Source organism: Anomalospiza imberbis, chromosome 3 (genome assembly GCF_031753505.1).
Source record: "Anomalospiza imberbis isolate Cuckoo-Finch-1a 21T00152 chromosome 3, ASM3175350v1, whole genome shotgun sequence".
Lineage (NCBI taxonomy): Eukaryota > Metazoa > Chordata > Aves > Passeriformes > Viduidae > Anomalospiza > Anomalospiza imberbis.
Genome location: NC_089683.1, coordinates 16252494 through 16277329, shown reverse-complemented (window position 1 = coordinate 16277329; position 24836 = coordinate 16252494). Strand labels below are relative to the sequence as shown.

At 40.0% G+C, this 24836-nt stretch overlaps 1 long non-coding RNA gene across 1 annotated transcript; it reads right to left on the bottom strand.

The window, feature by feature from the left end:
• Positions 1 to 5288: 5288 nt before the first annotated feature.
• Positions 5289 to 20716, bottom strand: LOC137470321 (uncharacterized). The gene is made up of 3 exons (XR_010996998.1): positions 19478 to 20716; positions 7526 to 7684; positions 5289 to 5705 (listed from the first exon to the last, which is right to left on the bottom strand). It is a non-coding gene; the product is annotated as an uncharacterized lncRNA (long non-coding RNA).
• Between the last annotated feature and the right edge of the window lie 4120 nt (positions 20717 to 24836).

Below are 24836 nucleotides of genomic sequence, written 5' to 3'. Positions count from 1 at the left end.
ATTGCATGAAGTTACACAATACAAATTTAAGACAGGAAGTGAAGACTCACGTCATATTTTCAGGGAGAATTAAGGCTGGAGTATTATAATTACCAAAACTAGTAGTAAAATGTGAATAAATTCACAGCAAAATAAATTACACTTATTTTCAGAATTGTGGAAATATCCTAACAATTTTTATCCGGTCAATAATGAGAACAGTTAATCCCAACCAAAAGTCTGAACACTTTCAAAGATTGCTGCAATTGAAAAAAAAAAAAACAAAAGCAAAACCAAAAAAACCCTACAAACAAACAAAAACAAAACCACCCAAAAACTAGTGTGCTCCTGAATAACTTTATTAAAAACTAGAAACTAGCCAGGACCTGAGACTTCTTTAATAACTGTAGTAGTGATTTCACTCATCATAAACTGGGACTGGGACTTCAGATGACAGGAAATATCATGATGTGAAAATCCAAAAAAAAAAAAAAACAGTTTGACTGTGCATTCACATATCCAGAGTCAAAATTTAATTTAAATTAATTAGATTAATAAAAGCTTAGGCTGAAGTAATTCATCCTTATTTTTTCTATACATTGGAAAAGTCACAGGTAAGTTTACCACTAATATTTAAACCAAGGTTCCATAAGTAAATGCAACACTTAGTTCTCAAAAGACTTTGGATTGGGTGAAGTCTTGGCATTGGTCAAATAATTTAGAATGTTTCCGCTAACTTTAAAACAATCACAGTTTCACTCACAGTCCATGGGATAGAGGAGTGTATAATGAAAAAAATACTTTGAATAAATTACTCAATGATTGCTCAAAATTTATGAATAATTTATTTGGAAAAGAGTATTTAACCACACATGAAGCTCATCAAAGAGGGGCAAATATATTTCTGAGTCATTTATTCAACAATTAATGGAAAAAAAAAACTATTCACAAATGTCATTCAAATAAGCTCTAGACTATAGTAACTTGGTTTCTAGTTGACTCAGTATGCCTTTTAGAAAAGTTCCAAGTTTTCCTGCACACTACGCTTGCTCTCATTATTTGAGATTCTCTTGTTTCTAATTTTCCCTTTCCCCCAGCAAAATAGCATCTTTTTTTCAGTACCACCACCACTATTGTAGGCCTGACTGGCTTTGACTGCAAGCCCAGTATCCAACTCTTATGAAGTCACCTTTCCCTTCACTAAGAAGCCAAGAAGTAAAAAAAATGAGCATGTATCTATATGTATTTATATATGTTTGAATTTCTGAATATATCTACTAGGTGGGGAGCAGAGAAGAAATCCACCTCAAAACAAGGGCAGGAGTCAGAGGAAACACTGAAGAGGTGAGACAAGATTTGGTAGCTGCATTCCTTCAAAGCCTCTCTTCCAGCCATGTCCATGCTTGGGCACACCTGCCTGGAGTGATCCAAGAGCACAGTGCACAGCCAAAGATTTCCCTTCTCAAGCCACAACATGATTCACTGCAACCACTGAAGAAGTAGGTTGCTCTTGAAAAGAAATACTGGCATTTGGTGTAATTATGCTTTCTTAATTATAGAAATCTTAGATGCAGGAAATTCATGTTGTTATCATTGTTTTTCCAATATGCATTTAAAATGCAGCATTACAAACGCTGGATGGTGTTCCTGCCTCAATGGGACTTTCCCAGTGCTTTGAGCACAATATAATGGAGTGAACTCATCTTTCAACAACTTGGCACCTTTTTCTTCAAATGCAACTTAAACAATAAAGGTCAGATTTAAACACACAGCAAGACAAACAGCTCTGCTTTACTCTTTTTTTAAAATGTTATTCACTAGCATTTAATGAGAATTTCTAAGGCACTGCAAATCACCAAGAGTAAACAGGAATGAACTGCTAAGAAGAATTTACCTGAAAAGGAGGGAGAGGTAGAAGAAGAGCTGTATGATGCTCTGATAAATATGAATAAGTACTCTTTGTACACAATGTGTGCAGAAATTGGTGACTTATTTCTTGTGCTCTGAGTAAGAACAAAGGCAAAGTGAAAGAAGCAGAAAAGATCAGAGTGCAAGGCTGTATAATAGCCATTCCAAAGCAAAACAGCCACTATTTTCAACCAGATCTGCTTTAAAATAATGGCTCATAGAACTAGATACAATATTTTCTTAATTTAGAATTTTCCAATGCAATATGATTTGGCATCTAGAATATATAATCATCACCAGAATGTAAATGCTATAATCCTCCAGACATCTATTCTACCTACTCTTTTTGATGCTATTTTGGCTTGACTCTAAGAAATTGTACCACACCAAGTATTACTTTAATTAATAAAGGTTAAGCATAGCTGAGTGCTGCTTAGCAAAATCTTATTTACATGAATAAATAACTGACTAGAAATGATGAATACACACAGCAACGTGCATGCTTTCATTTCCACATAATATACATCCATTAACTCCCACTGTGCATTAGAGTTATGTGCCCTGTATCTAGTCAAAGAGATTTATTTAACAGAGCATAATTTTGAAGGTGAGTTTTGAATCCTTGGACTGTTTGTTGGCCTATACCGAAGAACCCAGGTCTGGAGCTGGAAAGAAGATAAAAAGTATGTTTTGTGGTTTATGGTGCAAGTCACTCCTTCATTTATCCATCCCTGTCACACCAGAAGCTGCACAGTGCCAAGGACAAGACACCACTGCAGGTGCTGCCTTTCAGAGGAGATGTACAGCCCAGCCTTAGCCTACATGAAACCAGCAGAAGGATGAGGTCATGGCTGGGAACAAAAGAAGCAATTTGGGGAACCTGCTGATCAGTGAACAGCCCTGGGGCTTAGCACAGGCTTGGCAGGATGTCCAATCCTCTGACCTCGCTGATTAGCAAGATGGGAGAAGGGAGGAGAGGGGAGGAGTTTGTAAGGAAGATGAAAGAGCAATTGAATCTTGACAAAAACAACCTTCCTGAGACCCCTGTGTCTAATGTCAGCAGTTAATTTGCATTTTCACATTTAATTTGGACACTGCTGGACCAAAGCCTCCCAGGCACAACCTGTCACCACGCTGCTTTCAATGGTGTTAAAGTGGGATACATTTGTCCTGTAGTCTACATATTAAACATATTAAATTGCCATCATCTCCTCTTTATGCTTGTAGCACTAGACTGAGATTGCTTCTCGACATTCATTTCGAGCAGCAGCCTTGCCACACACGTTACAGCAATTGTGCCACTGACCATTTAACAACAACACTCTGAAAGAAAGGAAGCCTCTTTCTTTTTCCCTGCCCTGTCCAGCAGATCAATGTTCAGGTCCCATCCATTCTCTATGGAAATGGCCCCTCTGTAAATATCCTGTTACCTAATATTTACTGCACTGGCACAGAGTCCCAAAGGTAAACTTGAAAAGAGGTGAGTTCAACCCTCATAAACAACTAACCAAGAAATGCTCCGGGAACAGCAGGCACGTAGGATTCGTTAGCTGTAGCAGGGCTACAAAAGCCATTCACAACACCCTTCTTGACACTGCTTTACTTCTTCAGGACTCTGCTTGCTAATAAAACTGCAAAAGGATTAACCAAGGAGTTTCACAGAAATCGCCACAAAATGTCTTAGCATTTTAAAGCAGAAAACCCTTGGCATCGATTTTACAGATGACATACTGAAAAGGTTGGGGGTTTTTGTTGCTTTTTTTTTTTCTGTTAAAGAAAATAGGATTAGAGGTAGAGGCTTTTATATACCACCACTTCTGAGACATATGTTCTGCTCTCCCACCAGTTATGAAGTGATTACTGGAGTGGCACAAACAGATTTTTTTAACAAAGTAAAGGTGTGATTTTCTCAGGTTCTGTGAGAACATGCACACTTATTTTTACCAACCCAATCTGTTTTCCAGTAGTTTAATGTCCGCAGGGTTTATAAGGCTATCTTAGGTGTTGGAATCAATGCAGTTTGCAGGGTGCTACCTGACTATGAAAGTTTAAAGAAAAAGACACAGAGAAAGCAGAAATTATATAAAACTCAACCTAACTTGGGGACCAATTTAAATATACAAAAAGATTGACCTTTTTTTGCTGTTTGCCCATATACAGTACTCTAAAGCCTGAAGGCCTTCATTTCATAAATACTTGCTTAGTTTTAGAAGCCTCACTGAAGATCTATCCCTAAATAGATAGGGATACACATACAGCCTGAATTTTAAAAGTATTATTTTTACCCCACAAAAAGGAATTTGATCTTATAAATGCTTACTGCCAGGAGCAGCAATTCCCATGTGGAAAATGGGACTTGATTTCTTGCACTTTGTCTATTTAAGCTGGCCATAAAATGTTACCAAAGGCATGACTGAAGAGATCTGATTTTATATCCATTCACACTAAATTTTCAGTATATAAAAACCAAGAAAAGGAGATTTCACTACAAGGCAATGCAGAGAAAGAATTCACACCTGAATTGGACTGCTCACCTATTCCAGATTCTCAGCCAAAAATCTATAAACCCACCAACAGAAGGCAATGCTTCTCCAAGAGGCTCTTAAAGTTACATTTTGGTCTGTTACACTGGGACAAATTTAGAATAACCACTTCAAATGCAGTGAAGATACTCAGGACCAGAGGAAGTGAGAACAAAATTTGGTAGGGACTGTACAGGGAAGTCGTTGGTTAACATTTAATTCCTGATGAAAATCTTCACTATTGAGTGTCACTGGTTTAAAAACCAGTTTATCTGAAAACTCTTTCATAAATATATTTCAAGCTACCATACAGCATCTTAGCTCATAATTTAGCAACAGAATCGAGACTTTACATTTCCAGCCTGGTTGAAATCTATGCATTTGAAATTCTGCAAGGTTTCGATGCCATTTTAAGTATAACATTTCTGGGGGAGAAGAAACAACAAAAAAAAAAAAAAACCCAACCATCTCGTTTTCTGAATCACTGAAACTTTACAGGTAGATAAAAACCTTACATAGGACAATATTGGTTCCGTATTTTTCTGCTCAAATGACCTTACTTTGTCAGTACTCTTAAGACAAGAGGGCTATAGGGTATTTTCTTGACACAAGATAGCTCAGCCCTCCTGATCAAATTTTTTTGGAAAAACAGTCTTCATTCTTAGCTCTTCGCTGAGGGATTGGACAGTGAGGTCAAAATCATTAGTCCCTGGCAAAAGCCATAGCAGGTCCCACTAAGCATGCTCGGTAGGATTTGCTTTTGTTGCTTGTAATTTTGGATTAAAAGTATCCCCTTCTTGACAACTGGGATTTTCAGTGCAGCCTCATCTGACCGAATCTGTGCACATTGGCAGGAGCAGAGAGGTCTTGTGTTCACAGCAGCACAGGTGGTGGAGACCCTTTGGCACAGGGCTGCACCCTGCACTTGGGGCCCCTTTGAAATGCAGCTTTCATGAAATCAGAAGTTTAACTGTAAAGCTGAAAGGAAAATGGAGACTGGGAAAAACTCTATGCATCAAAACTTAAAGAATAGATAATCCTTTTGTAGGAAGTACCCAGAGATATTCCTGGTCATTTCATTTAGACCTCTTACAATATCAAAGGCACTTGTGACATCCAAGCTGTTCTTACAGCTCTGTTTTTCTCTGCATGCCCATTTCAGTATTTCCTACTCCTGAAACAGCTCCTCATTTATGGAATTGGTGATGTTTCACTCAGGTTTTTTCACATAAGTTATCTCCTCTTACCCCACTCCTTTACTTCCTGTTGGCTATACCAAATTTGTATCAGACAAAGCTGTGAACAAATAGACATTCACATTTTAAAATTTACTATGTATACTGCTCTATCCCATACCTACACAACAATCATTTCAAACACCTTGCATGAATTATAACATGGTATTTTTATTTACTTGTACTATGTGCTTATTGCCATTTAAAAACCCACAAAAAAAAAGTGCAATAATCTATGGGAATGCAAAACATAAGTATCTGTTTTAGATACACAGAGGCAAAGAAATTAAAAGAGACCTAAACTCTGAGCTAATGTTTCATCCCTAATTCATTCTCTTGTACCCATATATGGAACACTCAGCACACTGAATCTGGGAAAAGACACAATAATGTGTTGTGGAACTGGTGTACAATAAATTGATGGGGAATTTAATGTAACTCTAATCAGAGACTGGGTCAGAGATTTCAGTGATGAATAATGCTAGGCAAATAATTTATATTTTAATTCAGGCTTTCCTTAGTTTTTTTGCTTTAATTCATACCCCAAATACTTCTGGGAAAGAAGGCTTCTGCTGAGGCATCCTATACAAGGCACTGAATGTTTGACAGCAGTCAGTACTTTGTGATTTATCTGCACTGGTATTTCTTAAAAGTAAGAGGTCATATGTCACAAATCAATGTCAGGGTCTGAACCTCTTCTCTTAACGATTACTAAAAATTGTTAAATCCCATTTGCAACAGGAAGAACATACTGGTCCTAATATTGCAGAGTATATTTGTACTCAAAACATGTTCACAAGTTCTCATAATCCTATATTCTAAGGAAGTAAAAATATCTTACATAGTATTAACATCAAATTGAACAGAAACTCATGCTCTGCGATAGATTATTTCCAAGAAGAAAAGCTTGCTTTTCCAAGTTCTTCCTGCCTCAAGCTTGCTTTTTTAGATTTACAATGAAATAAAACAATATTTTTAACGAGTGGATATTTGGAAAAAATACAGAAACAGTGTAATCTTTCCACTGTAAATACCCATGCTGAACTGACAAAGGAAAGTAGAAGGTGTATGCAGAATCACTGCAAATAAATTGCTACATGTGCTGTATCTCGTAGAACTGCTGAACAGTTTTTATTACATTTTTGTTCATTGGTGATTGCTATAGAGATCTCTGCATTGCAAGTAGCCACACCATTTTAGTGCTTTGCTGTTTCAGAAGAGCAGATTTTCTTGATTAATAACAAAAGGTTTTGTTGGGATCAGAGCTGTTTCCCACCATCTCTATGCAAACCCGGCAACACAAACTGTGTACATTAGCATTTCAAGGAGCCTCCTATTAATGATGGCAAGAAAAGCTTCTCTCGGTGGGTAAAATCCATTTTGTCCTCTCTTGTGACATCTGTTCTAACTTTTAAAGCCAGAAAGGAAACTAGATAATGCCAGAGAGTCTTTTGATTTACTGTATTGGCACTTGTGATGATGCTTCAGACTATAAAAGCATGTAACCCTAGTGGACATACATGACTGTGTAAATGTGAACATCTGCATATTCCCACAACATAGGGTGAATTGAACAAGTAATTCCAAAGTTCTTTGTTAAACTTTTAACTATCTTTTTTTTTCAAGATTTCATAATTATACTTTCAATTACTTCTATACCACACAAAATTCAACATTTTAAATTGTATTTTTATGTAAATGTTTATTGCTACATATGTTTTTTTAATTAATTTCATTTCCCAAAAGCTTTTCTTTTTCTTACATTTTTGTGAGTGAAGACATTTAAGAAATGGAGTTGGAGTTACTGAAACATGGCTAAAAAATAAAACGCCAAACAGCATAGAATAAGAAAACGTAAACTAAACCCTGCAGATTTCTTACCTCTTTACACCATCTGTGCAGTATTGCTCTTAGGCCTTTTACATTGGTCATCCTGGGAACAAAGCTGAAGGCAGATTCCAGCAGTTTTTCCATTCACTATTCATTCAGAGGTTCATCAGCTCCATATGGATCCAGCCAACTGCTGTGTTAAATCAGAGCCTTTTCCCAGAATTGACATGGTAATGAAGTCATGGTATTGCTCACAGAAAAGGCCTCCATAGGTATTTTCCTCTCTAACAAATCCAGCCTTTTCACCCCATTCACTCCCTAAAATTATCTCATAACATTACAACATCTGTGAACTGGGTTTTTGCCTTTTAATGTCTAGCATGTTTTATTACATGACTATGCATTACGTACTGGTTAACAAGACTCCTACACAACCAAGGAAATAAACTTGCACTCTTCCCAGCTCAGATTGTTTCGTACCCTTTTTATTTATATCTACTATATTTATTTTTCTGCAATAGAGCTGTACAAACTATTGACATACAAGAAGAACTTTATTTTTTTTTATTTCTATCAGAAAGTCACTTCAGAAACATTCCAGAATGAAAAATTGTTTGACCACAAAATGGTAAATCCATCAATACAAAAAATTGCTAAAGATAGTTTGCATTAATGGCAACTATGTTCTAAAAGTTTTCTTCAGTTCATCATATGTATGAGCTTTGCTTTAACAGCAATGGTTTAAGATTTTTTAAGGAATAAATATGAGAACATTTATTTCTGCAATATTTCATCTTCAATAAATATGTAGATACTGCCTTGGTATGAAAACACAAGGTAGCTTTATTGGAAAAGTATGTCGTACATGTAGCAGTAATGTACTTGAACAAATATGATCTACAAAATGGGTATCGTTACAGATGTGTATGTGTGCCCAAGGTTAGCCATGTGCTGAGTGAAGAGATTACTCTGTTACTTGCAGTTAGTGTAGGTTTGTGAGATGGTTGTGAGATATGTTTCACTTCTGGTCTGCATGTATGCTGACATTATTTTTCTGTATGAGTTAGCACTGTGTCCTCGTAAATTCTGGTGTTTGGGATTGGAAAGCAGAAAGATGCAGAAAGATAAAGTACACACAATTCCCCTTCTGCACCCCAGCATAACATCCATGCAAGTGCCTCAGCCAGAGAGAAGCAGTATGGCTTACAAACAGACAGTGGGGCATGGGACAAGTGACTAAAGACTCTTTTTAGAGAAACTGTCCATGGTATCCCTCCCGACTACTCTTACAGTGTTGGTCCCAGCACCTCAAGGCAGACATGGCAGAGTTACTCCATGTGCAGACAAGAAAAACTAAAACTGTTGAAGGGATAAAACAGTTGCTCTAAGAAGAAATAAGTGACTAAAAAAGATTAGAGTTCCAATTTGATGAGGAGCTATCTGAGAGAGGAAATATAGAATCACAAAGCAGAAGTCTTCAGCAACTTTTGCAATTCTATAACTAGGGGTCACTTGAAATCAGTAAGTGATTGATTTAAAAGAGGTAAAAGCACTTCTTTATAAAGCATCTACTGAACTTCTGGAGCCTGCTGATGCAGAAGGGTTAGAAGGGAAACTGCAAGTGTAGGATCATTAAAAAATGAGATAACTTGATGGACCACGAGTCCATAAGCAGATGCTGAAAGAGCTAAGCAGGGCTACAGTCTAAAATCCCTAACACAACCACTCCAGGTGTGGGAAGGAAGTGAAGAATGATTTGCAGAAAGTGACCAGGCTAGTATGGTCTCCCTAAATAACATTTCCTGTTTCTGCTTTCAGAGACACAATACCTGGGCAGCTGGACACTGGTCTGACCCAACTAGTGCAAAGTTCTTTTTTACATCTTGTGAATGTCATTCAGCCACCACTCTAGAGCTTAGTGTTCATTCTGCTGAAGCAATGACTGCCACATTCTGCCAAAACTGGCATAAACCAGAGATTTGCTATTCAAAGTAAAGCCATCTCAAGGTAGATGGAGCAAAAGACCAAGTCACAGAGAACAAGGAACTGCTTCGAAGCAGAAACTGAGAGATATTTTATTTTCATCTGACACAAAAATTACAGTGTCTCCAGTATCAGAAGACACACTTTATCAGTGAGTGACAATTAATGGTTGTTTTATGGGGGGGCTCCAACTGGATATCAGAGACCACATATAGTCACTGACAGCATCTGTGCTGGATTAGTTCCTGGGAAAAAGTATCCTTGTCTGTGCTTACTGCAGTGAGGTGCACCATCATGATCCTTGAGATGTATGTTACGAAGTCAAAAAGGAGCAACAAAAAATACTGGTAGAACACATATGCTCCTTATGGGTGAATTAACTCATTATTAGTGAGATTAGCCAAAGAAACATCTTTAATCCTGACATCTTTAAGTCTGTGATGTTTAAGAACACAAAGGTCCAAGTCTGAAGATATTTCTTCGATACTTGTAACTCCAGAGGGCTAGAGTGACAGCTCCACCAGCACAGTTACTCAGAAAGATTGCCCAGGGTGCACCCAAGCCTGACCTGGGATAAATGCCAATAGCCCCAAGAAGAGTAAAGAAGCACTTGATGAACATGAAAAACATCCTTAAAATACTTCTGGCAATTGGGGAAAAAAAAAACTTGCTGCTTGTATAAAAATAGAAAGAAATTAAGATTAAATAACATCTGCAAAGAAACACTGTACAAGAAAAACATGTGGAACTTCTATAGTAGATTATGCAAAAGAATACCCCTTACACAATAAATTTGTTATACCTATCCATGAAAACCAGCCGCTGAGTCAGAGTCAGCCCACTCCATTTGTTCATGCTTTGCCTTTAGTTAACTAAAGTTTCTAACACCTAACACAATGCTGACTGCTGACAGAGGGCACACAGAGCAAAGACAAATACCCCTCTACCTACAGGCCTCTCTGGTCCCTCTGAAATCAGGACACCTTCTTGTGAAGCGATACTGGGCCTTGATGCAACAACTGCTGCAGGAAAAATGTGGAACTGAGAGCAACGCCCAGGCAAGTTTCAAGTCCTGGTTAGTAAATCCTGCTGTAGCAGCCTCACACACCGAAAGGATGGTTTCTACCAAGATTTTCTGTTTCCCTTTGGCACCAGGCAGTTATGAAGAGGAAATGTTATCACTATCCTCAAGAAATCACACACGCTGTCTCCACAGCACAGTATGTCTCCTCCTTTCCAGGCAGCAGAGTTTCCAAGCTGGTTAAAGCCAAGCTGTCCTGCATAGCAGAGAGCTGAGGTGTTGACTGGCCCCTTGGAGAGCACTGGAGGGCAGGGGGAGGGGACACAAATCCCCAGTGCTGGTGAGGAAGATGCACTTGCTCTGTCTCTGAGGACAAATGCTAAAGAAGTTGGCCATTCTCTGTGTTTGGACACCTACTGACAACTGATCTCATTCTTTCTTGGAAAGAGTTTTTTAACTATTCAGTGCACCTTAGACCTCTTTATTCACAAATAGCTGTTTCAAAGTAGCCTGGGGCATGGATGTATGGCATTGTGTTGCAATTGCCTCCACAATATTTGCAAAAGGATTATTTATCTATTAGGTATTATGCATCTCCCCCACTTGCTTCTTCCTAGAGGCTACTATGAAGAAGAGTGCTATCGTGCTTGAAAGTCTTTTAACCCAGTATACAAACAACACACAATGTATTTACAAAATTACTAGACCCAGTGTTCTGAGATTTTGATGTAGTATCTCCTTGCCTGCCACTTACCTATAAATCTGTGGAGATGTATGCCAAAGGTAATGGTTATGGAGGGAAAAGACTGCTGGTTTGAAATGGGACACTTGCACCTGGTCAGAATGGTGTTCATTCCTTGGTCAGAGCTGCTCAGCCCTGCTCTCAATTGCTCTAACTGCCAGAAGATAAGGAGAAACTGAAGAGGTAAATCTGTCTCCTCAGCCAAGACTTGCAGGTGAAAGCCTGTATTCTAGCTCCATCTTGCATGCCTGTAACAGTGCTTTCCACTGCAGCTTCTGTATGGGTACAGGCTGTTTGATTCAGTGACACTACACGAGACAGGAAAAAAATTCCCTTTGCTCCTTAATTATATTTATTAGATTTGTAATAAATGAAAGCAAATGAAGAGATAATTTTGTTGGAATAAGAACCACAGGAGTTTGTAAAGGAAAGCAGAATCTTTTGCAGCCTTGTTCAGTGCATCCCACCCTGGATGAAACAGCATCTACTTCACATCTACTCAGGGATTTGACGCAGCAAGATAATCAGTTAATTCCAGTTACACTAATGAGCTGGAAAAAAATCTCCAACATGAAGAACAGCTTTGCTAGCCACTCAGAAGAGAGGCTGCCTTAACACAGAGGTTTGCTGCCAACCCAGGGGCCTGCATTTGGGATGTCACAAAAGAGGCCTCCAAGCATGGCAAAAGCTGAGGATTCGTGTAGGTTCCATTGAAGCTGCAACAGATTCTAAAATATCAGAAGTTACTTCATGTCCCTCTGAAAGATATTGAAAGGATCTGAGGCACCAGTAGTGTTCTCTTTTATCCTCCCAGCAGGGCACTGGGACCCAGGCAGAGTGAAACAATTGCATAGGGTGAAGGACTGGCCATATGATTGGTGCCATGCTCAGAGCTTTGCATTCTCTGATCTGACACGTGCCTTTGAGAGACCGGGCTTGTCAACAGTAGATGGGGCACACTTGCTCAAGTGAGGTACAAGTGTCTTGGGGAGCAAGTTGGTGGGACTTAATAGCCAGGGCTTTAAACTAGATTCAGTGGGGAAGGGGATGCTCTACCAGATGTCAGTAAGGAACCAGGAAAAAACAGCCCCAGAGCAAAGAAACACCAAAAATAATCCCAAAGGAACTGGAGAGGGCTCCTCACAAAACATGAAGAGATCAACAGCTCAGTCACACTAAGGCATGCAGCATGGGTAACAAACAAGATGAGTTAGAAACCATGGCGCAATTAGAGAACTACAACATAATTGCTCTCACAGAAACGTGGTGGGATAAGTTGTCATGTTTGACTAAAGCATGGCAACTGAGGCCCAACAAGCCTTGAAGAAGAGACAGGCTGGGAAGGGGGACCAGGGGGTTTGCACCCTATGTTAAGGAGGGGATAGATTGTGAAGAGCTGCCTCTGAGTAACAGCCATGAATAGGCTGAGAGCTTTTGGGTAAAAATCTAGGACAAAACCAACAAAGGACGCCTGGTGATGTGCGTCTACTCTAGACCACCTGATCAGGAGCTTATTGACGAGGCTTTTTTTGCTTCACATACAGGAACTGTTGCACTTGCAAGTTCTCATCCTGATGGGTGATATTAACCACCTGGACATCTGCTGGGAAAGCAATCCAGCTGGCTGCAAGCAGAGCAGGAGACTCCTGGAGTGTGTAGAGAACAACTTCCTAGTCCAGGTGTTCAACAAGGCAACCAGACGTGAGGCATTACTGGACCTGGTGCTCACCAGTGTGGATGAGCGCCCAAAGGAATTAAGATTGGAGGCAGCCTGAGCTGTGGTGACCAGCTCTAGCCTGGTGAGAAGCAAAGTCAAGACCCTGAAGTTTGCAAGAGTGAACTTCCAGCTGTTTAAGGAGTTAGTGAATGAGATCCCCTGGGTAACTGGCCTTAAGGACACACGAGCTAAACAGAACTGGCAGCTATTTAAAGCCATCTTTCTCATAATAAGAGAGCTCTCAATCCCAGTGTGCTGGAAATCAAGCAAGGCAGGACAGAAACTAGCACAGCTGGGTAAGAATCTGCTTCTCATACTGAGGAGTAAGAAAGAAATGCAAGCCAGTGAATGCAGGGACAGGTCACCTGGGGAGACTACAGATTTTCCCAGCTAGAAGTAGCTGGGTTTTGAGGCACAAAAGCCCAGAATACGAAGGAGACTATGCTGCTGTTTCCAGTGGAGGAATGAGGAAAGACATTTCAGAGTCTTGAGTGTTCAAAATTTTCCTAAGTATAAACACCCAATTTACAGAATGTAAAACATCATATTGATTACATGTGTAAGTTTAGGACCACAACATGATAAAACCGCTGATTTTTTTTTTCTCCATAGCTCACAGCATTCCACTCTGTTCTGATAAAACCAGCAGATATCTTTGCCTTTTTCTTTCAAAGGGCAAACACATTCTTATACTCTCCCATCAAAGGGTCCTTTGACTTTTCACCTCCCTTGGTTTTAGTTCAGCTTCCATCAACAGTCATTTAGGGATTCTTGGAAATCAATGGTAAGTGTACGTTTCTAATTTTTATCTCACTATTTTCAATAGGGGTGGGACTTGGGACTTTTTTTCATTTCTGGAAAAGTATTTTCAGCTTCCCCCTCATGTGTTCCATTCTGGAATGGCTGCTATCCTTGTCACTTCTTTACATTTTTGCTTTTCACTTGATGTTTGTGTTTAGGTATATACTTCATCCACACTGTTTAGAATCAAACCACTACCTGCCACTTTTGTTTGCATTGACCAACAGCTCCCTAATAATTGCTGCCTCAACATTTAATCCATCACAAGCCACAGAAAACCCTTGAAATTAAGACTGCAGATAATTTGTAGGATTATAATCCACAGACACAGAAATTTAGTTCAACTAAAGACCACCCATACTACCCAAACTAAAAATTAAACAGCAAAGTAGTAAGATATTTCACTGGTTACTTCTGCATTTATCTTCTAGGTCTCTTTTTTGGCCCTCCATAAGAGCACGAACAGTTCAGATAAGCATTAGGGCACAGAAAAAGAACACATCCATAAAATAAGGTACTCATTAACAGTAAATTTCAGCATCCAGATTCCTTGCTGATATGCCAAGAAAATCAAGATGAAGGACTGGCAGGAATTTCAGGCTGCTGTATATATTCTTCTGTAATTTCTTTTAAGATGAGGTGGGAAAAAATGTGCTTAGTTGTTTGTAAGACTCTTTAAAAAGAAGCAAAGTTTGCTTTGAAGTTCACAAACTTGAGAATCTTTTAGCTCAGGGCTGTTATATTGAACTGCTTGTTAAGTGCAGCAGGAACAATCTGTTGCACTATTAATTTAAGAGATCTATATACCTGCACTACTAATGATGCTGGCATTAAGAAAGGAGGGAGTGCATCCTTCATAAGACCTGATCCTGCAGTGAACTTCATGTTGGCAGGTTATGCATCAGTCTGGAACTTGCAGTCAAAGCAAGTACCGAGTTCCTACTTTCTTTTGTTTACAGCTTGTTTACAGCTTTTGCAGCTTGCTTAATTTCATGTCAATTTAGAAACTTTAGGTGATCACCAACTGATCGTTGAGTTCAGTCAGAGGTGTATCAACAAGACATTTGAGTTCATTTGCATTTAGCTTGTTTAGCCATGTTAACTGCAGCCATAGCAGAGCCCAGGTACCTGTGGAGGGCTGCTTACTAATGGCACAAACATCATAAACAGAAAAACAGAGAAAAGATTTCAATAAGCAAAGCATCTGAGAACCTTCAGGGTGTTACACAGCACTGGAGCAGGTGCACAGGTGGGTATGCATTGGCCTCCATCCCTGTGCTGGGTGAGCAGGCCACTCTGGAAAGGCATAGTATAGCAAAAAATCACAATTATATAGGCTGGAAATTAGCTGCTGGAATAAGAGAAACAGTTTCAGTGTTTATCTGTCAGTGTCAGTTTTTAAGTTAATGGTCAGTGACTGCTGAGCCATGGAACTGACTCAGAGGCAGACATAGTTGGGGACTCTGGTTTGACACTCCCTAGAGACTGAGTTTATCGATTAGATGTTCATTGACTACAACTGGTGTCATTTGAGGTGCCAAGAAGATGCAAGCAGGCTCTCCTCAGTGGTGCCAACAAGAAGGCAGCGGGCAGAAACAGATGTACAGGAAGTTCCACCTGAATATGAGGAAGAACAACCTTTCTGTGCAAGTGACCAGAACAGGCTACCCAGAGAGGCTGTAGAGTCTCCCTCACCAGAGATATTCAAGAACTGTCTGGACACAAATCTGTCCAATGTGCTCTGGGATGACTCTGCAGGAGCAGGGAGGTTGGAACAGATGACCCACTGTGGTCCCTTCCAACTTGACCCATTCTGTGATGCTGTGGTCTCATCTGAATTCCAAAATCCTGCTCCTGAATGAGAAACTCTGCAAGACTCCATTTTAGTCATTTGGACTTTGTGAGAGATGGAAATATAAAAACATACTTCCTAGCACTGACAAGAGATACCCCGTGTGATTGCAGTGCAAGGGATGTTGCTACAGAATGTCTTATGGATGTTTATGGAGAAGAGAAAGGTGGATTCTGGAAAAGCAGACAAAAACTGCAAACCAAATTTGCTGGGCTACAGCAAAAGCCTACAACCTTGTCACAGATACTCATAAATAAAGGCAGCCTTTGAACTGTATGTTATATGCAGCAGGCTGTTGCTGATGAGCCTCAAACAGGATAGCAGTGACAGATTAGGCAGCTTCTCTTCTAGTTAGAAACATACCTCAACTGATTTTGGGCAAAAAAGCTCCCCAGTTCTGTTCCTCATTGGAATTGACTCCTCACAATGAAGGCTAATTCTTAATCTAATATTTACTCAGTTTACTGCTTTTCTGCATTCTGCTTTTCTGCATTCTGCATTGTCCACATCTGGACAACGCACATTTATTCATCAGCTGTGTTCATTCTAGCTGTGGCTGAGATGGCAATTTCATTCTAAGTCTCTGCATACATCAGTGGATACCTTTCAGCTGAACTTTCTCATGCTTGTTCTCAAGCCAGAACTTGGATATGTTTTCTGAAAGTTAGGAGTATACATGCACTCCTTTCCTGACCTCTCATATTTAAATGTGAGAACACAACATTTTAACAAAATGCTTTTGATACAGAGTGGTTTTTTATTTTTCTTTTTGAGTCTTTCAATTTTAAAGCAACTCTGAAGATATAGGAACAAGTGTTTCTTCAAATGCTATCACAAATGCAAGAAAGGCACAAGACTGTCTAGGAAAAGTAAGGTTTATAAGGAAAAGGAACACCACCACTCTCATTTGTGCATGAACTCCAACAGGAGGGTGAAGCATGTGACTGTGAGAAAGTTTGAGTCACATTTGCATACAAATAGTTAAAGAGCACTCAAATGAGTCATGAAAATTCACTCTGTTTCTAAAAATGTGTGGAAATGCTAATGCAATGGTAAGGCTGAGATTTCAATTGATGATAAGCAAAAATATTTACTGTTCTGGTTTCAAAGAGACTCTAACTTCTGCTCATTATTCCTACCTACTACAACAGCCCATGCAACATTCGTTCAATTCAGGTCTTGCCAGTATGTATCTATATTTATTTTTTGATTATTTGGGTCTCTTTTTAAGGGAGGGTGGATGTGTGGTTTTTTGGGGGTTTTTTTTTGTTTGTTTGTTTGTTTGTTTTTTGTGCAATACCACATTATTTTTCCTTCATTAATGGCGAAGAATGTTATATCACAAGGGGTAATAGCGATATCTTATGAACAAATCATAAATATACTCAAATTCTGTGCTCTAGTAAAAACATAATGGTCCAGGATGGTTTAATGTGTTGTTTGGGAAATCAAGGAAGGTGCCAGTGCTGGGATTTGTGCAAAGAGAAAGATGGGAAGGGAAAAGAGAGACCCTTTTCTGGAAGAAGGCATGGATGTTTACTTGCAGAGCTGTGTAAAGGCAGTATTAGAGGATGATGGAAAGTCAGGATGAGTACAGTTTTCTGTCACTACAGTGAAAAAGATGTTAAAAGTTAAAAATATGTGAATGCTGTTCATGTGCAGAGCCCAGAAGACAAAGTAGCAGGTTTACCACAGCTTGAAGAGCTCACTCTCCATTCACAAATGTTTATAAAAGCCAAGGTAATGCAGCAAAGAGCAAAAAGTAAGAAGGATTTTTCTTTCTCCAATACTAAGTGGAGCAGCTGAACAACTCAGAAAGATGACTCTCACTGACAACCCTGCTCCTATACCAGCACCCATCCACACCACAGGTGACACTTCCATTGCTCTAGGGAAATACATCACGTGAGGACTACAGAACGAAATACTGCCTGACTTTTGCATCTGTCATCCTCACAAGCTGCCTGGTTTTAAAACATTAGCAAAAATGGCAAGGTAACAGCTTGTGTTTGTTCTGTCATCCCCCCACTTCAAGACCCCTGACGCACTGAGAGACAGACTGTGGGTCAGGTTCTGCTCTGCCCCGTTCTTTCTGTCGTTATTTACACCTGAACAAACTGAGTGGAAAACATGCAAAATGGTACCATTTTGTTTTGATAGTGTTTTACCCTCACTTCACAGGGGTGAGAATGAATAGACAGGGTGCAAGGCAGTGGAGAATCAGGGATTCTGTATATTAAAAAACAGTGCAGACAGCGCAGAAAGTGTCAAACACAATACAAAAGGACTGCTCATGCATTCACGCTCAGCATCTGTGATCTGGACAGTATAAACAGAAGTCACTGTCTTTGGGCTATGTGGATTTTACAGGGTGTTGTTTATATAATTTAAAAATCAGCAGACCTGCAAAGCTGGATGTTGCAGGATGCTTTGCAAACAGCAATCTCACCCATACAGAAGCTTCTGGAGCTTACGAGAGGAATTCCCTCATTATTGATAGATGGTGAAGGCTATTGTCAGATGACTGATACTGGCTCTTTGCCACATTATGCTGGAGAGTACGATATTAATTAGAAACCCTAAAACAATTTGAAGAATTGCCTGTCTGAAGCTCTGATTAGCTAGGATGCCTTCCCCTTCCATATGGAGTTGGGCAAGTAATATCATCTAGGAGGGAAGGCTTTCTGCCACTCTGAAGGATTAAGATCTGTGGCTTCAAATGCAAGAAAGTCACCTCCCCAAAAGAGATCTTTGATGCTTAGAGCCAAGATGTGCTAATAAAGCCTGAAAGGGTGGATTCTGCCTTAGTCCCTCGGCCAGGCACAGGAGCTGAATTTGCAGATGTGCGAGAGCCAGGAAGGATGGAAGCAGCACGGTGGCTGTTGAGAGAGAAAGAGAGGGAAGGTAACAACCAGCAGGGCCAAGAGCTGCTCGTGTCTATGTCAGCTTCCAATGACAGCTGATGGTTACTAAAATGGTATCATGCCTTGTCATCCCCAGCAGGAGAGGGGTTGACAGCAGAACTGCAGTAGGAAAAACATGAGCATGTTTTCACACAGACTGCCTAGAAAACAATTTAACTTCCACTCTGCCCAGCTACTGTCAGCAAAGCCCCACAGACATGAGGGGGGGAGTGCATCTTAAGGAGTGATTTGAAGGCGAGTGGCTGGAAAGAATTTTCCAGACCTTTGTCCCACATGTGGAGGATAGGACACAGGAGAGTGTGAAGATATCTGTGCGGTAAAAGGACAAGTGTGTGGTACAGGCCGGCATCGCTACCAGAGCAAAGGTCAAGTTCAGCTATGCAGTAAGTTAACAGAGCTGGAAAGAGTGGATAAAGAGTTAAAAAAAAGAGCAAGGGGTTTTTTGCCTGGAGCACAAAGGATGTTAGGTGAAGTTAGTGGTTGTAGATGCAGGTTTTCCTCTTTAACCATCTGGTTTTTGAATTGATGGCATTTTTTGTTGTTTGGAAGAAAATTTCCCGCATTCTGGGATTTTGTTTTGGTCTCCCTCATACTGCAAGCACTCTTCAGAGCTATTAAGTTGAACAGCCACTAGTTAAGCACTTAAAGATGGGCTCTGACAGGTTTCCCAAGCTGCTTCTGAAATGTATTTGGCAAATAAATTCCTCTTCATCTGCTAATTTCAGACTTTTAAAATAATTTATCTCTCAAGTACATAACATAATGTTATTATCTTGTTCTTTACAATCTGAGGGCAGAATCTATTTAGAACGTGAGCAGGCTGGCTATGTGCAAGTGACAAGCTTTAGATAAAATTCACTTGCCAACCCAGAGCAGTGAAACAAATTCTCTCTCCGCTCTCACAGGCACCTGTTGCACTAGCCAAAAACCAGCCACCTCCCACATACACATTCACAAACACACCTGAAGCTGAATCCAAAGCTGTGACCTGACAGGGAGTCTTTCTCTCTGGAAGGTCTCACTGGATTTGCAACAGGCCTCAAAGGTGTAAAGTATGAAGACTACTGAGTCTCCATCAAAGGAGTTTCCACTGCCTGTTTTATGTCTTACCCACAGCCACCCCCATAACAGCTGATTCACACAGACAGCCTGCTTATTCTATACAGGAATGTACATTTGCAGCTTATATACATGTGCTTCACTCCACAAAACACTACCAAAATAGCAGAAAAGAGAGAAATTGGCATACTTCAGACTGCTCCTTAAAACCTTCTGCAAGGTGTGTTGCTGCTCTCAGTACAGAGCAGAGAGTACCATGTCCCCAGATACCTATGCCTTTGTCAGCTTTAAAAAAGGAGCATCTACATTACAGCAAAAAACACCTAGTCAATAAAAAAATTACCAAAAACTTTCCCATAATTTTTTTCCTTAATAGAATCTATAAAAGCACTTCTGAAAACAAAGCAGAAGTTCACATAAAGAGATATAAAATCACACTTCAGAAGAAAACCAAGATTATTCTCCTGAAGATATTCTCAGGAAATTCGAAGTGGTCTGATGCTTACAATGCCTGTCAAAAACCAAGGTTTCATATCCCATTCTTCCCAGATCAGACTGCAATTTAGAGTTTCCACTGCACCAGCTGAAAGTCCCAAATGACCACTTCTGGAGTGTTTCTTATCAAATGATTATAAGAACCTCACTGGATCAACCCAGAACCTATGCCTCCCATAACCTAGGAAACTGATTCAACTAGGGCTAAAATCACCACATTACAGCTCACAGGTTGTCCTAACAGGAGATAGAAATACAAGAAACTTCTTCAGAAGCATTCACTTTCTGGATAGTGTTGCTTATTTTAGCTTGACATTTCAAATGAAAGAAATCTAAATTGATGAAGAAATTTGAAACTTGAATTCTCCCCTTCCCCTTTAATCCTTAGACTTCCTTATTCCTGCTCCAAGTCCTCATCCAGCTGTGACTGGTACTTTCTCTGGTCTCTGGCAGTCACCCTACTGTCACTGCACCACCTTGTGATTTCCCATGTGGAGAGGAGGAGGTGGAATCTCTCTATGGGCACTGGAAAGGACACCAGAATGCCCCTTATTACAATTATTACTTCTGCCACCCCAGAATATTTTCCCACATTTATTAGAATATCTTCTGTACTACCCTCAGAAGGGATATTCCCTTTTCAAGAACAAGAAAATAAAAAAGGTAAAAAAAAGGGGAAAAAAGGAAAAAATTAAAGAAAGAGAAAAATAAGCTGTTATCTGTAAACCAGTGGTAAATGTGAAGCAGCTGGTCAGAAAATGTACTGGCTACTGATTCTAGTTCTGGCTGCCAAACTTGTGATAGATGGGACCTGTTACTTCAAGCAGTGTTTTCATCATAATTTAGATCTTTAAGGACAATTCCCATTGGATTAAGGACTTCCCATGTGATAAAGAGTCTCCTGACACAGGTCAGCTTTAAGTGACTTGTCCATCATTGCACGTAAAAATCTTTGTGGCAAAGACATGAATTCAGTCCTCCAGAACATAATTCAGCTGTTTTAAGGAGCATCTTCCTTCTTTGTGTACCTTCTACAACAGTTGAGGTAAGGCTTCCACAGAAAGCAATCCCTCACCATGGAAGTCCCATCTATGCCACAAAGGAATACACAGCCCTGCTGGTGTAAACTGCACAGCTAACAACAGGCAGAAATGCACAAAACTTACAACTATGAGCATCTAGCCTAGAGGTTACACATTGTGGACTCTAAAACCCCAGCACTCCACCACTCCACCAAACCACTGTCAGAAAAGCTTCTTGGTCTAAGTCTCTTAGCCACTGCTCATTCTTCTCAATGCTGTCAAATGTGTGAAGTCACACACAACCAAAAAAAAAAAAAAAAAAAAACAAGTGGAGAATTGTCAAGAAAGTCTGAGAACCAACCCTGACATGGGACATCCACATCAAGGCCAGGGTGCCCAGTTAAACCATATGCTGTCTGGGCTAAGGACAGATGGACCCAGAGATCAAGAGTAGCAAGGACAGAGTTAGGTGTTTAGACTTCTGCACTAGGTAGATATAAGCCATCACAGAAGAAATTATTTTCTCAATTGTCTGTAAACTGAGTCTTTAAAGACAGGCTTAGATGCAGACATCAACCAGACACATGCCATAAATCAAGTGAGGTGAATCTCATCTCCAGAACCAAGAGACCTGTGAAAGGGAATAAGGAATACAAAACTATTACTAATGAAGTGAAAACAAGCAGAGTGATAAGGCAGGAAAAAAGAAACTGCTAAAAGTCCATATTCTGATTATTCAATGGAGAACAGCTGAGATGCTAGGTATAAATGAGCTGTTTTGTTCTGGCTCAAAGTAGAAATACAAGATCTCTTGTCTCTGCTGTAAATAGCTTGAGGCCTTAAATAATTTAATTTTAGTCCATTCCAAATTATTTTTATGTTGCCAAATTTAGACATGTATCTTCCATATTTGATTAAAGAAGTAGAAGTGTTTCTCAACCATGCGTTTTGGAATAGTTGAAGGCATTCAGCTTTATGGAATTACATGAACAATGTGGTGGCATCATCTCCAATTGTATTCATAGCTAAAAACCCATCAGGAGAACATATTACTGTAATTTTGCCAAACTGGACACTTATTTTCCACAATTGTTTCCACAATCTAAAATTTGCAAAATGACTGGACAATAAGCTTTTGGTGACCTTTAACTAAAATTGTCTTTCCCTGGAATCATCCATTTGCAAAGAATATGTGTGCATCAAACTCAGACCAGCACAGAAAACACTTGCACTCCAGTAATTTGATAAGAAAGCTGGGTGACCTTTTGCTGATCCCTGACGAAACAATTAAGTACATAGCTGGGATTTATGCTGCAGTACACCACAACACTATTCCACATTATCAAAAATGAAAAAACTATAGATTTCTGAAACTGAGAACTACAGACTCATCTCTTCAGAGCTAGTATTAAAGGTGATATTTTTAAAGGCATCCAACCTCCAGTTTTAGAAGATAGAGACAGACTTTTCTGGGTATTCAAGTGCATAAAATGCAGTACACAGTCCATTTTCCATGGTACTTCACTTTCTTTGATTTAAATACAGAGACTTTCAGCTCTCTGAAAATCCCAACTGTAGCCCTGTAGTATCTTCAAACAATTTTTATGCATATTTTACACATCTAGCTCCTCTCTTAGAAGTAGTACGTAGTGCCTCGAGTCAGTTAGACCATCCTCAAAAGAAGTGCACAAAATGACATGTTATAGTTCCATACTTACATTTCAGACACCCAGCACCAGGATCCACAAGCACAGACTAGGAACACACATGGCCACATGGTCTTTAGGCTCTACAGGCTCAGCAACACTTCATCCCAAGACACTTCACCCCAGCTACCCATGTTCAGCCTTCCAGTGGAAGGAATGACCACGATACAGACAGAACTCAACTAACTTTGACTACATACCCAAATTTTAAAGGCTAAATTCGGGTATGATGAATCAGAAAAATTAGTCATCCACAGTGGAATCCACCTCGCTTGGCATCTATAAGTCAGGCTTCTGGCTGAAATTGGTTGTCTGGCTCCTGCTGAGAACTGATGGTGAGCAACGGCCCCCAGCGAGGAGATTCACTCCATCCTGAGAGAGGTGTCAGATGGGCACAGAATGAATCACTCTCTGCAGGTGTCTCTTGCTCTCTCTTCCCACTGTCTATAGAGAGATGAGACATAAAACCTCCAAATAGCTAAGATAAGGTGAGATGAACCTCACCCTCAAGAATGGGTGAGTCTGCCAGGCCAGCAGGCCCAGACTTCAGGTTTCTTGCCATCCAGGAGATGCCTTTACCCCTGAGCTATAGTGTTAGGCTCCCTCTTGTTTATAATGCCTCTGGCCCTCCGAAATTTGCATCTGTTTCTTTACTGTGGCAAGCTGGAACAGGATGGGCGGGTGTCCTCCACCTTAGCCTTATCTCTGGTCGTTAGGGTTGCTTTGCAAGCAGGAGGGAGTTTATATCACCTCTGATGAGGAGAACATTGAATCTGCATCACTCACTTCCAGGACAAGTGCTCTCATGAGAAAAATTGCTTATGAGAAAGCAGCAGTTCCTTTCCTTCTTTGCCCCTGAACTTTCCAGCAGCTCCAGCTGCTGCGCCTTGTGCTAAGCTCCATGCTGTCAGTGTGCATTTAACCATGATCTTGCACACACCTCCTAGACCAGGCCTCTCCAGAGACTTAGGCACATACCTATTTTGTGTGTCCCAGGTGGGTTGATGCAGGCGACAGTCACTGAGAAAGTCAGCTTAACCTAGATAATGCTCATTCTGGGCCAATAAAGGAGCAAAGTTTTAGCAGCCTAGGAAACTTCACTAGAACTCACATGGTTCAACAGCACTCATGAGGGTGCACGTGCATTTGGGATGTGGTGCACATATTTCGTTAAAATGCACTTCCAGTACCCAAACCCTGAGTGCAATTAGGCTTTCCTGACCATACATTTTTTTTTCTGCACATTAGTTAAAAAGGACTGAGAATGCTGTGGGTCCTGTGTTGACATAACCTATAACAATTGCTTTCAAAAAGTTAAGTTAGTACTGCCTGCTTAATAATAGAAAGCTTTCCACCATGGAACTGAGGTATTCTTCCTGAAGACAATAGGAAGACCAGATTGACCAACAATTAGATGCCAGTTGCAGTATAGACTCAATTTCTCCTCTATGTTCATGAAACATTGTTATTATTACTGAGGAAAAACAAAACACACAGAGCATACTATGAAAATATACTTATATTGAAATTATCATAATTTTACAATCTGGGGGGTGGAGTGAGGTGTGTGTGTTTAAAACCATACCTGGATCAGATTTGCAAAATCTTCTCCCACCAAGCTAATTCCCAGTCCCTATTTTTTTTATTTTGGTGAAATTAAGCCAAGTGTTTTGTGATCTTATTCCCACAGACCTGTACCTAAAGATCAAAACTGGGCCAAAGTGGGAGACTGAGGAGAGCTGGACCAGCCAGCCAGATAATTCACAAAAGAATAAGCCCATTTTTTACTCCTTGTTTTATTTCTTATTGCATGTGAGGTACTGTCAGCAATCTCCTGCCTGGCCCCTTCTCCCTTTTCTATCCTGAATAGATTTTCCAGAGAATTGGTGGGGAGTGCAAAATCTGCAACATTTTAGACCTACATTAATTTAAAGGTATCACTAGAAAAGTTACACTAGATGAAAACCATCTGCTATATAAGCCATGCAGTAATAAGTGTACTTGCTTGATCCCAGATTTTAGAACAACCATGCTGTTAGA